This window comes from Schistocerca cancellata, chromosome 4 (assembly GCF_023864275.1).
Source record: "Schistocerca cancellata isolate TAMUIC-IGC-003103 chromosome 4, iqSchCanc2.1, whole genome shotgun sequence".
Lineage (NCBI taxonomy): Eukaryota > Metazoa > Arthropoda > Insecta > Orthoptera > Acrididae > Schistocerca > Schistocerca cancellata.
In genome coordinates, this window is record NC_064629.1 from 838,852,294 (window position 1) to 838,873,070 (window position 20,777).

Below are 20,777 nucleotides of genomic sequence, written 5' to 3' on the forward strand. Positions count from 1 at the left end.
AGAATACTTACCTATAGATCCTGGCATCATTCTAAACCGAAGCAGTCAGACAATATTTGAAGAATCATCTTGAGTAGCCGTAATTTTAGGCTAATCACAATCTTTCGCATTTTGGGAAAACTCTCTCTCTCTCTACAAACGTTATTTTTTAAATTAACTCTAATATAATTTTCTGTATTTTAGCTACGGAACCCTATAGCATACTGAGTGATGGAGAAAAAGTGTAATGTTTTCTAATGAGGAAGTTGATACTGCCGAAAACAATGAAATTGTTCTTAAAATATTTCGTTGATAAAGGAATAGTAACTGCTACCACTTTCTTCCCGGATCATTTGCATAAAACAACTCTGTAACGCAATTAAATCGAAAGGGACAAGAAAGTAAAACACAACCGATAACCTGTAGCTTATCTGCATTCGCATAAACAAGATGCTGAAAACATTAATAGGTCTACAATGCATGCAAATTGTGGACTGCAAACGCCAAATTACTATCCTTGTATCCAAACCGGGAGAAGATCTCTGCAAACCCATGATTCAACACCCCATAATATTTTTGTCACATGCCAGAAAGACCGTTGAGATGTTAGTAGAACAAAGACTGGCATGGTGGCTGGAAACACATAAAGTGCTTCTAGCAGCTCAATACGGGTTCCGACAAGATAGACGAATCGTACACAGATTTGTTACGTAACGTTTGGACAGTACCACGTTGAAGCAGCTGCCTTTTTGTCACTGTAGAAGCTTATAATAACATACACGTGAATCTGTTGGCAGAAGAACTCGAAGTACTTGGAAGCTCTCAAAAATTCATAGTCGTACATATCGTTTACTGCCAGAGACGAAAGTTTTCTTTAAGTACTAGACTAAATTAGGAGGTCCGTTTACACACGAATCAAGGTTACCACACGGAGTAATACAGTTGTATGTTCAACATCCAGTCTGAGTTCATCACTTTTCCGATGATGTCTACATTTATACAGTCTTCCAGTATGTAGGCCAAGTAGAATAAGATGTAGGGAAGAATGTTAATAAATGACTTTTCAACAACGAGTTGTCAGTACAAACAGAGAAATTCCCAGCCGTGTTATTTTTGGAAAATAGAATTATTAGAGTTTGTTATCAGGTCAATAGACTATTTGCAATAAAACTGGGACATCTCTATAAACGGCTCAGGTGGATACTCGATTTCAGGAACGTGATTAGAATCTACAAATCGGTACTTACTGGTTTTCAATTTGTGTAACGAGTATCGTGGGGAATGTTACTAAGCAATTTGCTATTCATGTGCAGAGAAGTTATCTTATCTTGAATTGATTACTCTAGCATTTTTTGTAACACCACTAACATTTGCTACATAAAAAATGCATTTGTTATAGAGGTATATATACATGTCTTGAACCAATGAACCCAAGAACACGTTGCTAATAGATGCATCAGAGTAACCTTTGAGTCTTTGCAGACAGCGGCTATATGGAAAATATTTCCACCCCAGATTGAGCTTTATGGAGCATCTAGCTTATTTAAATATGTTGGTATTTGCAGCCATGCTAAGTCGCAGTAGCATTAGCAGAATTATATTACAGTTACAAGGCTCAGGATCTTCTAAGAGCTTCGATTGTCCGGCCGAGCCCTATTCCACTACATGAAAGCAGTTATTATGTATCAACAGCTCGAGATTTCCTTAAAAAAAGGTTTAATGGAAGGTGGGGAATTTCATGAGCATTGTGTTCAGACGGATCAAAAACGAAATTCGGAAGTCCTATAAGATGACCCTTTTGGCATTCGATGATCTCAGTAGGTAAATTGTTCTAGCTCACTTTGCAATACTTTATATTGACAGTATGATTACGCTACTTCTGTCGTATATTTGTAGAATCACTATGAAAGCAATGTGAAACGGCGAATGTTGGAGATACAAACAAACTTTTGCTGTTATGCTGCAAGAATAAAGTTGCGAGGGACATATTCATAAAACAGCTGAGAACATTACGTAATTAGATCCAATAAAAATCACTTCAGTTTCTCAATCAGGAAAATCGGCAAGTTCTTAAACACGTGGTAAGCTTACAACATGAACTAGTATAGATCTTAATTTATGGTTTTATGCCTTGTAAAATATCTTGCAAATCTGAAGTGTTGTACTTAAAATGTGTTAACATTTGTTGCGTATTTTAGCTGAATCACTGATGGATATCTGATTACGTAACAATACCATTCGAAATTTTATTCAGTGCGATCAAACATTCTAACACTGTATTACCAATGTACAAATAGGATAACGCTGAAGTTTTATTTAGCCTAATCTTGAATAAATCACAAAAGTAAATGCATATTGGCGGAACAAACCACCTACTATCGAAAACGTAAGGTTTTTGCTTTTCAAAGCACGACAGTAAAATTCAAACTGCATTCACTTTTAGCTGGTTCTGTAACTGTTCTGATTTATGTAAGAGGGACGCGTTTTTTTCTGAGAGCACTCAACAGACCAAAATCAGATAGAAAGCTCTTGCTAAGATTAACACGTGGGCGCACCGGTTACGGCATTGCAGTGAGCGGAGATTCCATGTTAAATATTTACAGTGTTTAAGAATTGCGTATGTATATGGCGACACCTATGGCATAATATGACTTTTTGAAATTTTGGAAACGTTCATTCGTTATTGAATCTTGCATTAGAAGTAAGGTACTAGAAAACACCGAATCATAGAATTTAGGCGCAGTCCGAGTACGATGCTTTCTTGAACTCCATTGATCCTACGTCTATACTTAAAAGTTATGTATTTCAGCATGGAGGTACGATTGGGGTGTGAATTTCTTTCGTCTCTGCTGTGGTCTGTTTCGCATTTCACCCCGTCACTATCGATGCGCAAATAGTAACTTTTCTTCACCGTGTCTTTAACGTGAGAATGGCAAATTCACATTTTATAAGAATAATCGCTGGGGTAAGTTTTTTCAGCAATCTAACAAAGATAGAGTAGGATTAAACTTCCTGGTGAAGACAAACTCACTAAAGACTCGGATTGTGGAAGAGGAGGGACGGGAATCACCAGTTACGTTTTCAAAGGCACCGTTCCGCCATTACCCATAAGCAATTTAGGGAATCCACAGAAAACCTAAATCTCGATGAGGGAACGAGAATTTGAACCACCATGTACCGACCCGTAAACCAACAGTCTTCCCATTACAGCTTCTCTCTCAATATCTAGGGAAGGGACACGCAATGTCTTCATGGCGTCCTAATATACTCAGATATATCAACAACTTTAGCGACGATTACGACGAATAAGCTGGCACGTAATATCGAATATCTCAAGGAGACAGAGATGAGATAATTTCAGAACACTCAATCCTTAATTAATCACTTGATACTGACACCATGTTCACCAGAAGCGCAGCAGTAGTGTGGCTGACTGTGCATGAGTGCAGCCTATATTGTTACCAGATCTGTTTATGAGAACAAACACATGTCAAATTCAAGGTCACTCCCATCTCACCCTTTCTTCCCTCTCCCACATCTCTAGTCCAATTTGGTTACTTAAAAATGGAAGGAAATTCCAATGGGCGTTTCCTATTGGTTGTGGATACAAGTACAGCCTGCATGGCTGCCAGATCTCCAAACCACTCACTTGGCCTGTTGGCCTAATATAAACAATGGCATCACACATGTAAACAAACCGCTAGCTTCGCTGGTGCTATTATATAAAGAATTTCATCACTGCTACGTTTATGCAAGTCTAATTTAAGAGTCTAATGTAAACAAACTGCTCACTGTAAACAACGACCCCACTATTAACAATGATGACAATTGGCCTTGGCCCAAAACCATGCATGTGTGCTCTTAAGTTATGTTTCTGTGAGTGTAATTTATGACCCCAGTGTAAACAAATTGTTCTCACGGGCAACTGGGTGATATAAAAATTGTGGGAAGTTCACAGACTGAGGCATAGTAGTGTATGATACCTACAATTTATTAGAAAATTTGCTTATCACTACAATTTTGTGACTGTTCTCTTAATTACTATAAATTATATAATTCCACTTATATTAATGAATATAATTTATGACCCACTATATAAACATGACTGCTTCTGTATTTATGTCACAATTACATTAATTTTTATAATTTAATGACATCATAGTATTTTCTCCAATGAATGACCACATTAGATTTCTAGCATTTTTTCTTAATTTTTGGCCTGTTTGTTAGAATTTTTGTCGACTTTCTCTGGTATGACCACCTTCCATTTCTATATTTACAATTTTGAGCCGGCCGCGGTGGTCTAGCGACTGCTACGGTCGCAGGTTCGAATCCTGCCTCGGGCATGGATGTGTGTGATGTCCTTAGGTTAGTTAGGTTTAAGTAGTTCTCAGTTCTAGGGGACTTATGACCACAGCTGTTGAGTCCCATAGTGCTCAGAGCCATTTGAACCATTTTGAACAATTTTGAGGCAGTTAGTTATAGTTTTGGGGCTGTTTGCTAGTACCTGCTAGGACTGTATTACGTCAGTATACTTCATTTGAATACGGAACAGAAGAAAAGCTTTGGAAATCCTCAGGGAAAACACAATATGTTTTTCACGAAATACGAGTACAACTGGGTAAGTTTAGAAAAAAAAGTAGTCAACGTGGACTGCATCACCATTATGCCATCACCACTGTATATACGGCACAGCAATCGTCAGATAAGGTGAGACAGATTAGGTCATAAACAGAGGCATATAGACCAATATATTTCCTCGATCAGTATGTGAGAGTGGGACAAGACAGAAAATATATAATATAGTTTGATGCACTCTCCGTCATGCACTGCACTGCTGGTTATAGAGTATTTGTTTATATGTAGATGTAGACTATTTGTAGACGATGTAATAGAAGGATTGCAACGTCAGTAGGCTGTAGCGAAATGCACTAAGAAGAACTGCATAGGATTGATGACTGGTATAGTGATTGGTTGTAAATAAACGAAACATTTTTCATAAAGAAGCAAAGAGGTACATTACTGTTCGATTACGTTATTGATAATAGGCCATTGGAATCTGTAGCAAGCATATAAATTCAAGTCTCAAACAACTATGGTGTATATATGCAGACTGAAGCGACAAATCCAAATTTGTATCAAAGCCGATATTTGAAGCACAAGACCTGGGTTCGAGTCCTAGCCTAGTTACAAATTTGGATTCGTCACTTCATTCTACATTTATTTATTTATTTATTTACACGTCAAGTTCCGTAGGACCAATTGAGGAGCAAATCTCCAAGGTCATGGAACGTGTCAGTACACGAAATTAAAACATAAAAGTAATAACAGATAAAAACAAAATGTTTATGAACCTCAAGTTTAAGTAAACGGAATCAACAGCACAACAAGAATCACCTTACTTTTTCAAGGAACTCCTCGACAGAATAGAAGGAGTGACCCATTAGGAAACTCTTCTGTTTCGATTTGAAAGCGCGTGGATTACTGCTAAGGTTTTTTAATTCAAGTGGTAGCTTATTGTGAATGGATGCAGCGCTATACTGCACACCTTTCTGAACAAGAATTAGGGAAGTCCGATCCAAACGCAGGTTTGATTCCTGCCGAGTATTAACCTAGTGAAAGCTGCTTATTCTTGGGATAAGCTAATATTGTTAACAAGAAATGACAATAAGGAATATATACATTGAGGGGCCAATGTCAAAATACCCAGACTCGTGAACAGGGGTCGACAAGAGGTTCGTGGACTTACGCCATTTATAGCTCGAACCACCAAAAATACCCTTTTAGAATGGGAAGAGTTAGCTCAGAATATAATACCATACGACATAAGCGAATGAAAATAAGCAAAGTAGACAAATTTTCGTGTCGAACGATCACTCACTTCAGATAGCTTTCGAATAGTAAAAATGGCAGCATTAAGTCTTTGAACAAGATCCTGAACATGGGCTTTCCACGACAGTGTACTATCTATCTGAACACCTAGAAATTTGAATTGCTCAGTTTCACAAATCATATGCCCATTCTGTGAAATCAAAACGTCAGGTTTTGTTGAATTGTGTGTTAGAAACGGTCAAAACTGAGTCTTACTGTGATTTAGTGTTAATTTATTTTCTACAAGCCATGAACTTAGATCATGACCTGCACTATCTGAAACCGAGCCAATGTTGCACACAACATCCTTTACCACCAAGCTAGTGTCTTCAGCAAATAGAAATATTTTAGAGTACCCATAATACTAGAGGGCATATCGTTTATATAAATAAGGAACAGGAGTGGCCCCAACACTGATCCCTGAGGCACTCCCCACTTGACTGTACCGCACTCAGACTCCACATACAGCCATTCTCAACATTGTGAATAATGAACTTTTTCTGTCTGTTGCTAACGTAAGAGATGAACCAATTGTGAGCTACTCCTCGTATTCCGCAATGGTCCAACTTCTGGAGCAATATTTTGTGATCAGCACAATAAAACATCTTAGTTAAACAAAAAAATATGCCTAGTATTCGAAACCTTTTGTTTACCCCAGCGAAGGTAAGAGGTGAACCAGTTACGAGCTACTGCCCGTATTCCGCAATGGTCCAACTTCTGGAGCGATATTTTGTGATCAACACATACACCTTAGTTAAATAAAAAAAATGCCTAGCATTCGAAACCTTTTGTGTAACCCATCGAGTACCTCACAGAGAAAAGAGAATATAGCATTTTCAGTTGTTAAACGACTTCTAAAGCCGAATTGTACATTTGATAGCAAATCGTGTGATATAAAATGATCAATTATCCTTACATACACAGCATTTTCAGTAACTTTAGCAAACACTGATGGCATCTAAATCGGTCTAAAATGGTCTGCATTACCCCTTTCTCCCTTTTTATAAAGCGGCTTTACTACTGTATACTTTACTAGTTCAGGAAACTGACCATTCCTAAAGGAAAAATTACAAATGTTGCTAAATACAGGGCTAACATGTGCAGCACAGTATTCTGCTAGGCACTCCATCATAACCATAAGAGTCCTTAGTTTTCAATGATTTAATTATTGACTCAGTCTCCCCATTGTTTGTATCACAGAGGAGTATTTCAGACATCAATCTCGGTAAAGCATTTGCCAGGAGAGTTTTAATTTAATCCTGTGAATTAGCTATTCTATTTGCGTACCACATACTCTTTGCCTTCGTAATAACATTTTTAAGCGCCTTACAATACTGTTGGTAATGGGCTGCTGTAGCTTGATTGTGACTACTAGCATTTCGAATAATTCCCGCTTTGTTCTACATGATACCCTTATCCCATTAGCCAGCCACCCGGGCTGCCTATTACTGCTAGTACGCCGTTTAGAACGTTCTAATGGAAAGCAACTCTCAAAGAGCACGAGAAATGTGTTAAGGAAAGCATTATATTTATCATCTATGTTATCGGCACTATAAATATCCTGCCACTCTTGTTCCTTGCCAAGATTTAAAAACTCTCTATTGCTGTTGGATTAACTTTCCTACATAGTTTGTAATTACATGTGACATTTGTTTGAGTACAAAAGCATTTTAGTATTAAAATTTGTGCATCATGGTCTGAAAGGCCATTCAAGCTTTTACTAACAGAATGCCCATCTAGTAATGAAGAATGAATAAAAATATTGTCTATGGCTACGCTACTGTTCCCCTGCACCCTAGCTGGAATAAACACGGTCTGCATCAGATATGAATTTAGGAGATCTACCAACATCCTTTTTCTTGCACCATCATACACAAAATTAATATCGAAGTCACCACATATAACAAATTTTTGCTACTTCCTACAAAGTGAATCAAGAGCCCTTTCTAGCTTGAGCAGAAATGCTCGAAGTCAGAGTTATGGGACCTATAAACAACAACAATTAGAAGTTTAATTTCATTAAATTCAGCCGGCTGCGGTGGTCTAGCGGTTCTGGCGCTGCAGTCCGGAACCGCGGGACTGCTACGGTCGCAGGTTCGAATCCTGCCTCGGGCATGGGTGTGTGTGATGTCCTTAGGTTAGTTAGGTTTAAGTAGTTCTAAGTTCTAGGGGACTTATGACCTAAGATGTTGAGTCCCATAGTGCTCAGTGCCATTTGAACCATTAAATTCAACTGCCCCTGCACAACATTCAAATATCGGTTCAGTGCAGTGCCGTGGTATTTGTATGGACTCAAATGGAATACTGTTTTTTGCGTACATAGCCACTCCCCCACCCCGCAAGGAACTCCTTGAAAGACAGCCAGATAATCTGTATCTTGGTAAAGGAAGCCTCTGAATTGTCAAATTATTTAAGTGGTGCTCCGACATACCAATAATTTCAGAGTCAACATCCGTAAGCAGTTCACTAACTTTATCTCTAACACCGCTTATATTTTGATGAAATATGCTAATTCCTTTTCTACTTGGAAATATGACATCCTCCGAAGGTGAGCCGTTATTTAGAGGCACTTCCTTTAAGCCGGTATATCTATCAGCTGGCTTCAGTCTTAAAAAGGTGTACCTGTAACACCAACTACTACAGGAATTTTTCCATGAGTGATCCCACCACCACCCACTACACTGTCACCTATAAACTTTGCCAGCCGTGAAGCTTATTCACGAATGAACACTTATTTCAGTAAGTTCTAAGTATTGCTCGTCAACCTGGGACATTTATAAGGCAGGATTAATAAAAGACACAGGGAAGAGAAGCACGTTTCTTCGTGAAATCACTATGGAGATGCTAAACAGAGTCCAGTGGTAGTCACTGCAAAAGAGACTGTATCATCAATGAGACGCTTAGTGTTAAAATTTCTAGAGCTTACTTTCGAAGAAGACTCAGGCAACATTGTACTTACTGGGACATACATCTCACGAAAAGTTTGAGCTAATACGGAGGTTTACCGACAGGCATGCCTTCCACATGCCATTTTTCAATTGACAGGATAGGCGCTAAATGATGGTAGTAGCAGAAGTTCAGTCTTCAGAACGAAAAATAAGTAGCTTTTGTTTGCTGCTTGGAGAGGGTAGGTGGTACCAGAAGATACGTTGAAATTAGGGAGGGAAAGTCCAGCTAGTTTCTCTATTGGAGACTCATGGCCTTGAGTGTGGTTGTTGCATTCCATTGTTATAACTGTACCTGCAGTTTCATACACTTCATATTTGCAACCAAAGTGTTTGTATAGCTCTATACTGGTAGGAATAGTACGTCAGGAAGCTGGAATGTTAATAACATCTCATTTCTGGACATATCCTCAACAACTAAGAAATAAGCTATACAAAAAATTATTAGACCCCGCTTATCTACGTTACAGTGGCCCCACTGTTGCTGATTGGGGTGATCTGTGTGCTGGCTTGAAGAAGAAAGAGACCGCTGTCGGTGGTTGGGGGAGACGGGGCACGCAGTTAATTGTTTGAACACACATGGGGGCGCATGGAACGACACCTGCCATGCACCTATCGGAACAGTTGCTGGGCCATGAGACTATATTTTGTACCGCACACGCTAGTATTGTAGTAGGAAGACCACAGTGGCGGTTGCAATGATCAGTGGTGCTCGGCTGTCGTATTGCTGTGTTCTTAGAACACACATCGATGACCATGGATGAAACTCTCTCGCATTTTTGGTTGCTAATAATAGAGATGTCGTTATTATTCCTGCCCTATGCATCTGGAAGTGTTGCTGGCAGCACAAGTCTGGGAAATTATTTAGAAACGTGGAATACCTGTGTAACTTGTACATAGCAAGAGTGTACGTGTTTAAATAATATATTGTGGTAGTTGTTAAACATTCAAAGTCTCCTATTTATGTGTGTCTTAGTATGACGAGTTTGGAAAGTGGGTATTTGTAGTACTAAAAGAAATATACGAATGGAAGGTGGTCATACATTAGAGTTCCAGAAGAACTCCAACAAATTGACATAAAACTGCAAATAATTGCCTAAAACAGTAAATATAGAAATGGAAGATGGTCCTACACTGGAGTGTGAGAGGAAATGGGCAGAAATGATAACAAACAGCTCCAAAATTGTAAAAAATTACCGCAAAACTATAAATATAAATGGCTTATGGTCATACTTTGGAGAAAATGCAATGACTTCATTAAGCTATAGAAATTAATTTTAGAGTGATGTAAATATAGAGGCAGCTATATTTTTATAATGGGTCATAAATTATATTAATTAAGGTAAGTGGAATAACATAATTTATAGTAATTAAGATAATGGTGACATAAATTATAACAAAACGTTAATTGGACGATAAATTATAGGTGAGGTTTGCTGCAATGCTTCAGTCTATAGGATAGCACCTCCCATGAATTTCACTCCATTTTAACGTCACCCAACTGACCCAGAGAAGTGGTGGATGGAGGAATGGTAAGGGGGGAAGGGAGGAGGGGAGATGGGAACTTGAAAAAAAAACGGTTTGTTTATACTAGGGTCATACATTACACTTCCTTAAACGTAACTTAAGAGTACACATAAGTGGTTTGTGGGCAAGGCCAATTGACGTCACTGTTTATAGTTTGGTCATAGCCAAGTGATCGGTCTGTATACATTAGAGTCTCAAATTAGACTTGCATAAACATGACAGTGATGTCATTGTTTATACAAGGGCACCAGCAAAACAGTAGGTTGCTTTACAACTGTGTCATCATTGTTTATATTAAGACGATAGCGCAAGCTGAGGCGCAGCACCTGGCATCGCGCCTGTTGAGATCGGAGATCGGTGAACAGGCGTGCAGTATGAATCACGCGCAGGACAGGTGGTGTCAGGTGTCCGAGTGTATGTAGTTTCTATGTCATTTTGTAGAGGTCATTAGATGACGGACACTGTTTGAGTTGCAGTCAAAATACTGTCATTCTTATTTGCAGTTCTGTTTGCTTAATTTTCTAATTGTTTGTTAATTACTATTACAACTGTGCTTAGTTATGTAGGTGTGAATGTGAAATACTGTTTTACGTTAAGTTTTCACACTATACGTTGAAGTAACTGGTCTCATGAGAAATTTTCGAGAATAACGTAACTGTTAGTCATTCGTACTGGGGTATTTGTTATAAACTACTTCGTCAGTTTATGGTATTGGGAAAATGAACTTATGATTTTTGTGAAGCAGTTTTTTATATTTTAGTGTTTTCAGTATTTATTCATGTAAATTTACTGTTATGATTCTGTGACAAATTTTGATTGGTTCTACATATATGAACGGGTTTGAGCGAGTTTGATGCTCCGTTCTGATTGGCTGTAATGTTTCTCTGCCAATCAGAAATTAGCGTATTTGTGTATATTTTGGGAACTAGAAAAGATTTTGTGTGGAGAGGTGTGTAGAGTCGGGGCTTGGATCTCATAGTGAACAGGCCTATTGATAGGTCTCCATTGAAAATTATTAATATTGTGATATTTCGTAACCAAAAGTTTGAGAAGTGCCATAGAGAGTGGAAGAGAATTAGATTTAATGCATAGTGTGAAATTCATAACTTTTGGTGACATTTTAAATAACAAAATATCGTATGGCGCGTTGCTTACTCGTGAACGTGAACATTTTGTTACGTGAGACTGATTATAGCAACACATAAGCGAGCTGTTCTAAAAGAAACAATCAGTTCGTAAACTTTCTGTGAAGGATAACCAACAATTACCATAAACTGGCTATGGTTGTGAATGATGTGTGTGTATGGACTTTTCAGACTTTGTAGAGTTTGAAATAAGGCTTGATTGTGACTGGTGTATGCAAGCTTACCGTAAGAGAGTGAAATATTACACATATAAATACTTTCATTTAATCATTATTAACCTTCCACCAACAAAACAAATTTTAGTGCTACTTATGGTTACAAGGTGTACAGCTGTTTTTTCTATACTTTTTTTCCAGCTGAGGCGTGTTTGTGAGAAGAGATTCACCACAGGATGAGTGGAACATTATTAACAGCAGCACTGCACCGCCGCAAAGTGAGCAGTCTGGAAATCTGGCAGCCATTCAGGATGTGCTCGTATCCACAACCTATAGGACAACTCCCATTTGAATTTCCCGCAGTTTTTAAGTCACCTAGCTGGCCTAGATAAGGAGGTGAGATGCGTGGGGGCAGGAGTGGGGGAGGGAGGGGAGGTGGTGACCTTGAATGTGCCACATGCGTTGGTTTACGTAATGAGATAGGCGTGCAATGCAGAATGTACTTACGTGCAGTCAGCCCCACTACTTGTAGCTGTCAAAGAATTCCTAATCTACTGTTACAGATATTATTTCGATAAAATTTCCTGCCGACATACTTTATTCCTCTTTACTTTTTCTTCATTGAATTAAACACATACTAAATGGCCCAGTTTAACATACGCTTTCGTTTCAGAAGTTTTAGGGATGGAATAGGACGTGTGTATGGACACGTCGTGAAACGATATAGCGTTCTGCCCTCAATTTTAAATAAAATTGCGATATCTTATCTACATTTCATTCACTGCAATGTATGAGCTAAAATCAACTATTTGCAAAGCTTATGCAATGCGTTTGTACCTGTGTGAATTCTTTAAAATTTCGTGCAATGTTTTACTTAATTTGATGCAGCCCAGTAACTGTGACGAATAACGAAAAGAAATTCTGTGCTTTATCGAATGAAGGCATCAGACTGTAAGATGTGCATAAACGAAATTTTTGCACCTAGTAGTTTTCGAAAAATCGGATGATAAGTATTTCATATCGGCTGGAACTCCGTCTCTTAGCACAGGCCACTAACATTTGGCGAGCAGGACGGCCATAACAAAAGACGCCTCGGCTCAGAATACAAGGAGCACGTCTGCAGCAGCGAAAGCGATAAGAAAATAGGAATGTGGGTCAGCTACTATGAACAACATAGTGAACGCATTATCGTATCCAAAATAGACACAAAGCCAACAATTACTATTGTAGAACAAGTTTATATTCCAAATAACTCGGCAGATGAGCAACAGATTGGAAGAATGTGTGATGAGAGAGAAGAAATTATTCCGATAGTTAAGAGAGAGGAGAGAGAAAAATTTAAATGTGATGCGAGACTGTAATTTGACAGTTGGAAAAGACAGGAAGGAAAATGTTAGGAGGATACGACTGAGGAAAGGAATGAAAGAATAAGCAGTGGTGTTGTTGCCATCGATACCACAGGGGTCGGCTTCCGACGACAGTTGGTAGCACTTAGAGAGATTTCGGTGGACGCCGACAGCAGTCACGCGAGACAATGCCCGCTAGCCCTGCCTCCACCGGCTGGCGACATGAGCGACTCTCTGCAGACTGCAGACTGAGTGTAGGACAGCGCTTTGGTAGCCGTAGCGTCTTGTCACCACTCTTGTTTATAATATACGTCAACGACATGCCGCCGGTTGCAGATGTTCAACTGGCACAGTTCGCTGATGACACTGCGTACTGTAAGAGTGGACGCCTCCATAACGCCAACATCAGAAGACTACAGACACGACTGAAGCTCACCATAGAGTGGTGCAGACATAACAAGATTAACCCAGACCAAACAACAGCAATATGCTTTAGTAAAAAAGATCTACGACTAGACAGAAATCTTACAATCAAGAGACAAGAGGTACCATGGAGCTCAACTGTCAAGTACCTGTGAGTCACAACGGACAGGCACCTTTTCTTCCATAGACTCGTGCAAGAACTAAAGCTTGAAGCCTCTGGCAAGGTGAGGAACTGATGTCGCTCTTCCTCAGTAGCTAGCTCTACATCTTACCAAAAGTCGGACTCTACAAGGCAACTGTACAATCAAAAATCGTAATGGGAGCACATGATGAGGCCTCGCTACCAAGATCCAAATACAGCATATACAGGTATTTGAGAAAAAAGTCCTTCGGTGGATACTAAGAGCTTCACGATACACGCGCATCCGGAAACTGCACGAGGAGCTCAATATGAAACCTCGTGTGGGAATAATCAAACCCAGGTTCAAAAATAATTCATGAGAAATTAGACCAACTCCGACATGTCATACGTTACATCTGAGAAGTAGGTACTACCAGAGAGGAACCCTGGAATCGGTACAGAGTCCCCAGGGCATTAGTTGAATAAAAAAATTAGAAACGAGACATTACAAATAAAGAGGAAAAAACTAAACCTTATCCTGTCACCGAGAAGTGGTGATAGGTGCATAAGCGATGGGGCTTCTCTCTCTCTCTCTCTCTCTTTTATTTTAAGAAAAAAGCCCCGTGGCGAGTTCGTTGTGAGGTAGCGAGAAGACTACATAGCGTCGTGGCATTACGGCATTGACGTCTAACGCTGTGTACATTGGACTGCGTTTACGTACTGTGCTTCTGGTTTGACCAAATGTGAGTAAATACACGTTTACAGACTATTTGTGCAGATTCATTATTTGCTTTTGTCCAGATTTCGAACGGAAACAGTTTGCCGCGACACTACTCCTGGATATTCTTTAATCATCGCTAACACTTGGTTTAAGAATCATGAAAGAAGGTTGTATGCCTGGAAGAGCCCTGGAGACACCGGAAGGCTTCATATTGATTATACGGTATAATGGGAAGACAGATATTTTGAAACCAGGTTTTAAACTCTAAGACATTCCCAGGAGCAGCTGTGGACTCTGACCTTAATTTTTTCGTTATGAACTGTAGCTTAAAACTGAAGAAATTGCATGAAGGTAGAAAATTAAGGAGATGGAAACTGGATAAGTTGGCAGAAGGAGAGATTGTTAAGAGTTTCGGAGGGAGCATACGCAGCGATTCACTACTACAGAGGAAATGAATACAGTACAAGACGAATGGGTTGTTATGAAAGATGAAAAGTGAAGGCTGCAGAGAATCAGACAGGTAAAAAGACAAGGCCTGGTAGAAACCCTTGGATATCGCAGGAGAAATTGAATTTCACTGATTGCATCAAACGAAACAGTCAAAATGGAATACAAATGTCTAAAAAATTAGACTGACAGAAAGTGAAAAATGAATGAGCAGGAATGGCTAGAGAACAAACACAAGGCTATAGAAGCATATATACTAGGCCAAAAATACACACATCAAAAAAAGTTTTGCATCGTCCCGGTTCCCAGAACTCTGAGACGTTGACTATGGATATTGTATCACAGACAAAGTCCCTTTGACTATTCAGATACGTCACTAAACCCACGCAAAGATGCAAAAAAGCATGCATGAGTAGCGCCTATTAGATGGAGGGCGTCCGACAGTCGATCAGTTCCAGTTATTCCTCCACAAAGGAGGTACACGGCTTGTGTTTTCTGTAGTTCAACCATGCCTAGAAGGTCAATACAGCGGTTCGATCGCGTCCGCATTGTTACTTTGTGTCAGGAAGGGCTCTCAACAAGGGAAGTGTCCAGGCATCTCGGAGTGAACCAAAGTGATGTTGTTCGGACATGGAGGAGATACAGAGAGACAGCAACTGTCGATGACATGCCTCGCTCAGGCCGCCCAAGGGCTACTACTGTAGTGGATCACCGCTACCTACAGATTATGGCTCGGAGGAAACCTGACAGCAACGCCATCATGTTGAATAATGCTTTTCGTGCAGCCACAAGACGTCGCGTTACGACTGAAACTGTGCGCAATAGGCTGCATGATGCGCGAATTCATTTCCGACCTCCATGGCGAGGTCCATCTTTGCAACCACGACACCATGCAGCGTGGTACAGATGGGCCCAACAACATGCCGAATGGACTGCTCAGGATTGGCATCCCGTTCTCTTCACCGATGAGTGTCGCATGTGCCTTCAACCAGACAACCGCCGGAGACGTGTTTGGAGGCACCGCAGTCAGGCTGAACGCCTTTGACACACTGTCCAGCGAGTGCAGCAATGTGGAAGTTCCCTGCTGTTTTGGGGTGGCATTATGTGGAGCCGACGTACGCCGCTGGTGGTCATGGAACGCTGATGGATCTACGCCGAATCGCCGTTGAGGAGTGGGACAATCTGGACCAGCAGTGCCTTGATGAACTTGTAGGTAGTATGCCACGACGAATACAGGCTTGCATCAATGCAAGAGGGCGTGCCACTGGTTATTAGAGGTAACGGTGTGTACACCAATCTGGACCACCACCCCTGAAGGTCTCGCTGTATGGTAGTACAACATCCAATATGTGGTTTTCGTGAGCAATAAAAAGAGCGGAAATGATTTTTATGTTGATCTCGATTCCAATTTTGTGTAGAGGTTCCGGAAATCTCGGAACGGAGGTGATGCAAAACTTTTTTGATGTGTGTAGAAGCCGCCTATAGGAAAATTATGCAGGTCTTTGGAGAAAACAGAAGCAGCTTTATGTCTGTCAAGAGCTCAGATGGAAAAACAGTACTAAACAAAGAAGACAAAGCTTAGAAGTGGAATGAGTATATAGTGGGCTGTGGAAGATAAGAATTTAATAGAGCCCAGAGGGCGAAAGTCGAAACATGGTCCTTGGAGTAGACGGCACTCCGTTGGAACTACTGATGTCTTTGGGGGAGCCAGCCACAACAGAACTACTCCACCTGGTATGAAAAACGTGTGAGACAGAGTAAATGGCCTCAGACTTTAAGAATAATGTAATTATTGCAATTCCAAAGAAATCATGTGCTAACAAACGTGAATATTACCGGACTATTGGTTTAATAAGTCATGGTCGCAATGTAATGGCCCGAATTATAGGTGAATGTAAAAACTGGTGGAGGGCGACGTCGGGGAAGATCAGTATGATTCCACGGGAATCGTTGAACACGGGAGGCAATACTGATCCCACGTATTCTCTTACAAGATCGTTAAGGAAAGGCAAACGTCTGTCTATAGGTTTTGTAGTTCTGGAGAAAGTTTTGACAATGTCAACTGGAATTCAGTCCTTGAAATTCTAAAGGTAGCAGGGGTAAAGTACAGGGAGCGAAAAGTTCTTTGCCCCTTGTACAGAGATCATACAGTAGTTATAAGAGTCGAAGATCATGAAGGGGATGCGGTAGCTGAGAAGGGAGCGAGACAAATCTGTAGCCTATCCCCGAAGTTATTGTCTGCACATTGGCCAAGCAGCGAAGGAAAACGAAGAAATATTTGGAGAAGGAATTAAAGTTCAGGGAGAACTAATAAAAGCTTTGAGTCTTGCAGAAGATATTGTAATTCTGTCAGAGATAGCAAAGGACTTGAAAGAACATACGAACGGAATGAACAGTGTCTTGAAAGGAGGATATAACATGAACACCAACAAAAGCAATACAAGGGGAATGGAATTTAGTCAAATTAAATCAAGTGATGTAAAGGGAACTAGCTTAGGAAATGAGACAGTAAAAGTAGTAGGTGACTTGTGCTATTTGGACAGTAAAAAAACTAATGATGGCTGAAGTAAAGAGGATATGAAATGTAGACTGGCAATGGCAAGAAAAGCGATTCTGAAGAGGAGCAATTTGTAAACACCGAATGTAAATTTAAGTATTAGGAAGTCTTGTGTGGAAGTGGAACGTTGACGATAAGCAGTTCATACAAGAAGAGAACAGAAGCTTCTGAAATGTGGTGCTACAAAAGAATGCTGAAAATTAAGATGGGTAGATCATGTAACTAATGAGGAGGTACTGAATGGAATTGAGGAAAACAGAAATTTCTGACACAACTTGACTAACAGATGGGATCGTTCGATACGACACATTCTCAGACATGAAGTGATCACCAATTTAGTACTGGACGGAAGAGAGGGGGGGGGGGAAGAGAGTAAGAATCTAGAGGGAGACTAAAAGATGAATACAGTAAGCAAGTACAGATGAAGCACGTTTTAGGAGATGAAGAGGCTGACAGAGGATGGAGTAGCATGGGGAGCTGCAACAAACCAGTCTTTGGACTGAAGAACACAACAACAACAACAACAACAACAACGTGATTCAGTTAATAGCCCTATGAATGGAATACTATCAAATCTTATTTCCTGTTTATGAGACTCGCTTTACACTAATCGCGAGAGTCTTTTCTCCAAAAATACTACGTCTGGTGCGTTCTGAGTTTCCTTACTTCCGATCACCAAAAACATATTTTTCTCTAGGTGACAGTATTGTCTGAATGTGATCTACATGTGGAGTGTTTCATAGGTTGTAAATTTTAGCTATCCAATCACATTGCTCGTTCTTGTCATTATTAGTTGCCGAATTTCATTTTCGCAAAATAAACTTTATTTTACTACCGCACATTCTTCTACTGCCTACGTTCGTGCTGTAACCTCTTGGCTCTTATCGTTATTCAATAGCATACGAGTACAGACGGGATCTTAGTGTCGCTTACGGACATCGGAATCAATTCGACTTGCAAAAAACGCCTCAGTAAACAAAGCACGTATTTTGATTCAGTGACTGGCCAGAAACATGTCAAAATTAATTTCGTCGTTGTTATAGGCGTATTCGGACTGGTACCGTCGAAATTACTTAATTTGCCGTTGAACGCTACATTTCTCACGATCGCAAAGGAAATATTTAAATAAATCCTCTCCGAACTGAACTATGGTGACCAATAGTGCAACTATCGAACTCTATCTACACTACGGGCCATTAAAATTGCTACACCACGAAGATGTACTACAGACGCGAAATTTAACCGACAGGAAGAAGATGCTGTGATATGCAAATAATTAGCTTTTCAGAGCATTCATACAAGGTTGGCGGCCGTGGCGACACCTACAACGTGCTGACATGAGGAAAGTTTCCAACCGATTTCTCATACACAAGCAGCAGTTGACCGGCGTTGCCCGGTGAAACGTTGTTGTGATGCCTCTTGTAAGGAGGAGAAATTCGTACCATCACGTTTCCAACTTTGATAAAGGTCGGATGGTAGCCTATCGCAATTGCGGTTTATCGTATCGCGACATTGCTGCTTGCGTTGGTCGAGATCCAATGACTGTTGGCACAATATGGAATCGGTGGGTTCAGGAGGGTAATACGGAACGCCGTGCTGGATCCCAACGGCCTCGTATCACTAGCAGTCGAGATGACAGGCATCTTATCCGCATGGCTGTAACTGATCATGCAGCCACGTCTCGATCCCTGAGTCAACAGATGGGGACGTTTGCAAGACAACAACCATCTACACGAACAGTTTGACGACGTTTGCAGCAGCATGGACTATCAGCTCGGAGACTATGGCTGCTGTTACCCTTGGCGCTGCAGCACAGATAGAAGCGCCTGCAGCGATGGTGTACTCAACGACGAACCTGCTGTGCACGAATGGCAAAACGTCATTTTTTCGGATGAATTCATGTTCTTTTTACAGCATCGTGATGGTCGCATCCATGTTTGGCGACATCGGGGTGAACGCACATTGGAAGCGTGTATCCGTCATTGCCATACTGGCGTATCACCCGGCTTGATGGTATGGGGTGCCACTGGTTACACGTCTCGGTTACATCTTGTTTGCATTAACGGCACTTTGAACAGTGGACGTTACATTTCAGATGTGTTACAACCCGTGGCTCTACCCTTCATTCGATCTCTGCGAAACCCTACTTTTCAGCAGGATAATGCACGACTCATAGCAGTAAGTTTGATCAACCAACGGCATGAGCTGGTCACCGAGCTCTCACTCCAGTACTAGTCACTATAGCAACTTGTTAATAAGTTCATCTGTACAACGTAACTTTGTTGTTGTTGTTGTAGTCTTCAGTCCTGAGACTGGTTTGATGCAGCTCTCCATGCTACCCTATCCTGTGCAAGCTTCTTCATCTCCCAGTACTTACTGCAACCTACATCCTTTTGAATCAGCTTAGTGTATTCATCTCTTGGTCTCCCTCTACGATTTTTACCCTCCACGCTGCCCTCCAATTCGAAATTGGTGATCCCTTGATGCCTCAGAACATGTCCTACCAACCGATCCCTTCTTCTAGTCAAGTTGTGCCACAAACTTCTCTTCTCTCCAATCCTATTCAATACCTCCTCATTAGTTATATGATCTACCCATCTAATCTTCAGCATTCTTCTGTAGCACCACATTTCGAAAGCTTCTATTCTCTTCTTGTCCAAACTAGTTATCGTCCATGTTTCACTTCCATACATGGCCACGCTCCATACAAATACTTTCAGAAACGACTTCCTGACACTTAAAACTGTACTCGATGTTAACAAATTTCTCTTCTTCAGAAGCGCCTTCCTTGCCATTGCCAGTCTACATTTTATATCTTCTCTACTTCGACCATCATCAGTTACTTTGCTCCACAAATAGCAAAACTCCTTTACTACTTTAAGCGTCTCATTTCCTAATCTAATTCCCGCAGCATCACCCGACTTAATTCGACTACATTCCATTATCCTCATTTTGCTTGTGTTGGTGTTCATTGTACCCTCCTTTCAAGACACTGTCCATTCCGTTCAGCTCCTCTTCCAAGTCCTTTGCTGTCTCTGACAGAATTACAATGTCATCGGCGAACCTTAAAGTTTTTATTTCTTCTCCATGGATTTTAATACCTACTCCGAATTTTTCTTTTGTTTCCTTCACTGCTTGCTCAATATACAGATTGAATAACATCGGGGATAGACTGCAACCCTGTCTCACTCCCTTCCCAACCACTGCTTCCCTTTCATGCCCCTCGACTCTTATAACTGCCATCTAGTTTCTGTACAAATTGTAAATAGCCTTTCGCTGCCTGTATTTTACCCCTGCCACCATCAGAATTTTAAAGAGAGTGTTCCAGTCAACATTACCAAAAGCTTTCTCTATGTCTACAAATGCTAGAAACGTAGGTTTGCCTTTCCTTAATCTAGCTTCTAAGATAAGTCGTAGGGTCAGTATTGCCTCACGTGTTCCAATATTTCGACGGAATCCAAACTGATCTTCCCCGAGGTCGGCTTCTACCACTTTTTTCCATTCGTCTGTAAAGAATTCGCGTTAGTATTTTGCATTCGT

General features: G+C 40.5%; 1 protein-coding gene across 1 annotated transcript in view; it reads right to left on the bottom strand.

Moving 5' to 3' along the window:
* Positions 1 to 20,777, bottom strand: part of LOC126184936 (hepatocyte nuclear factor 6) — a 613,909-nt gene that overhangs the window by 195,198 nt on the left and 397,934 nt on the right. The window lies entirely within an intron of this gene.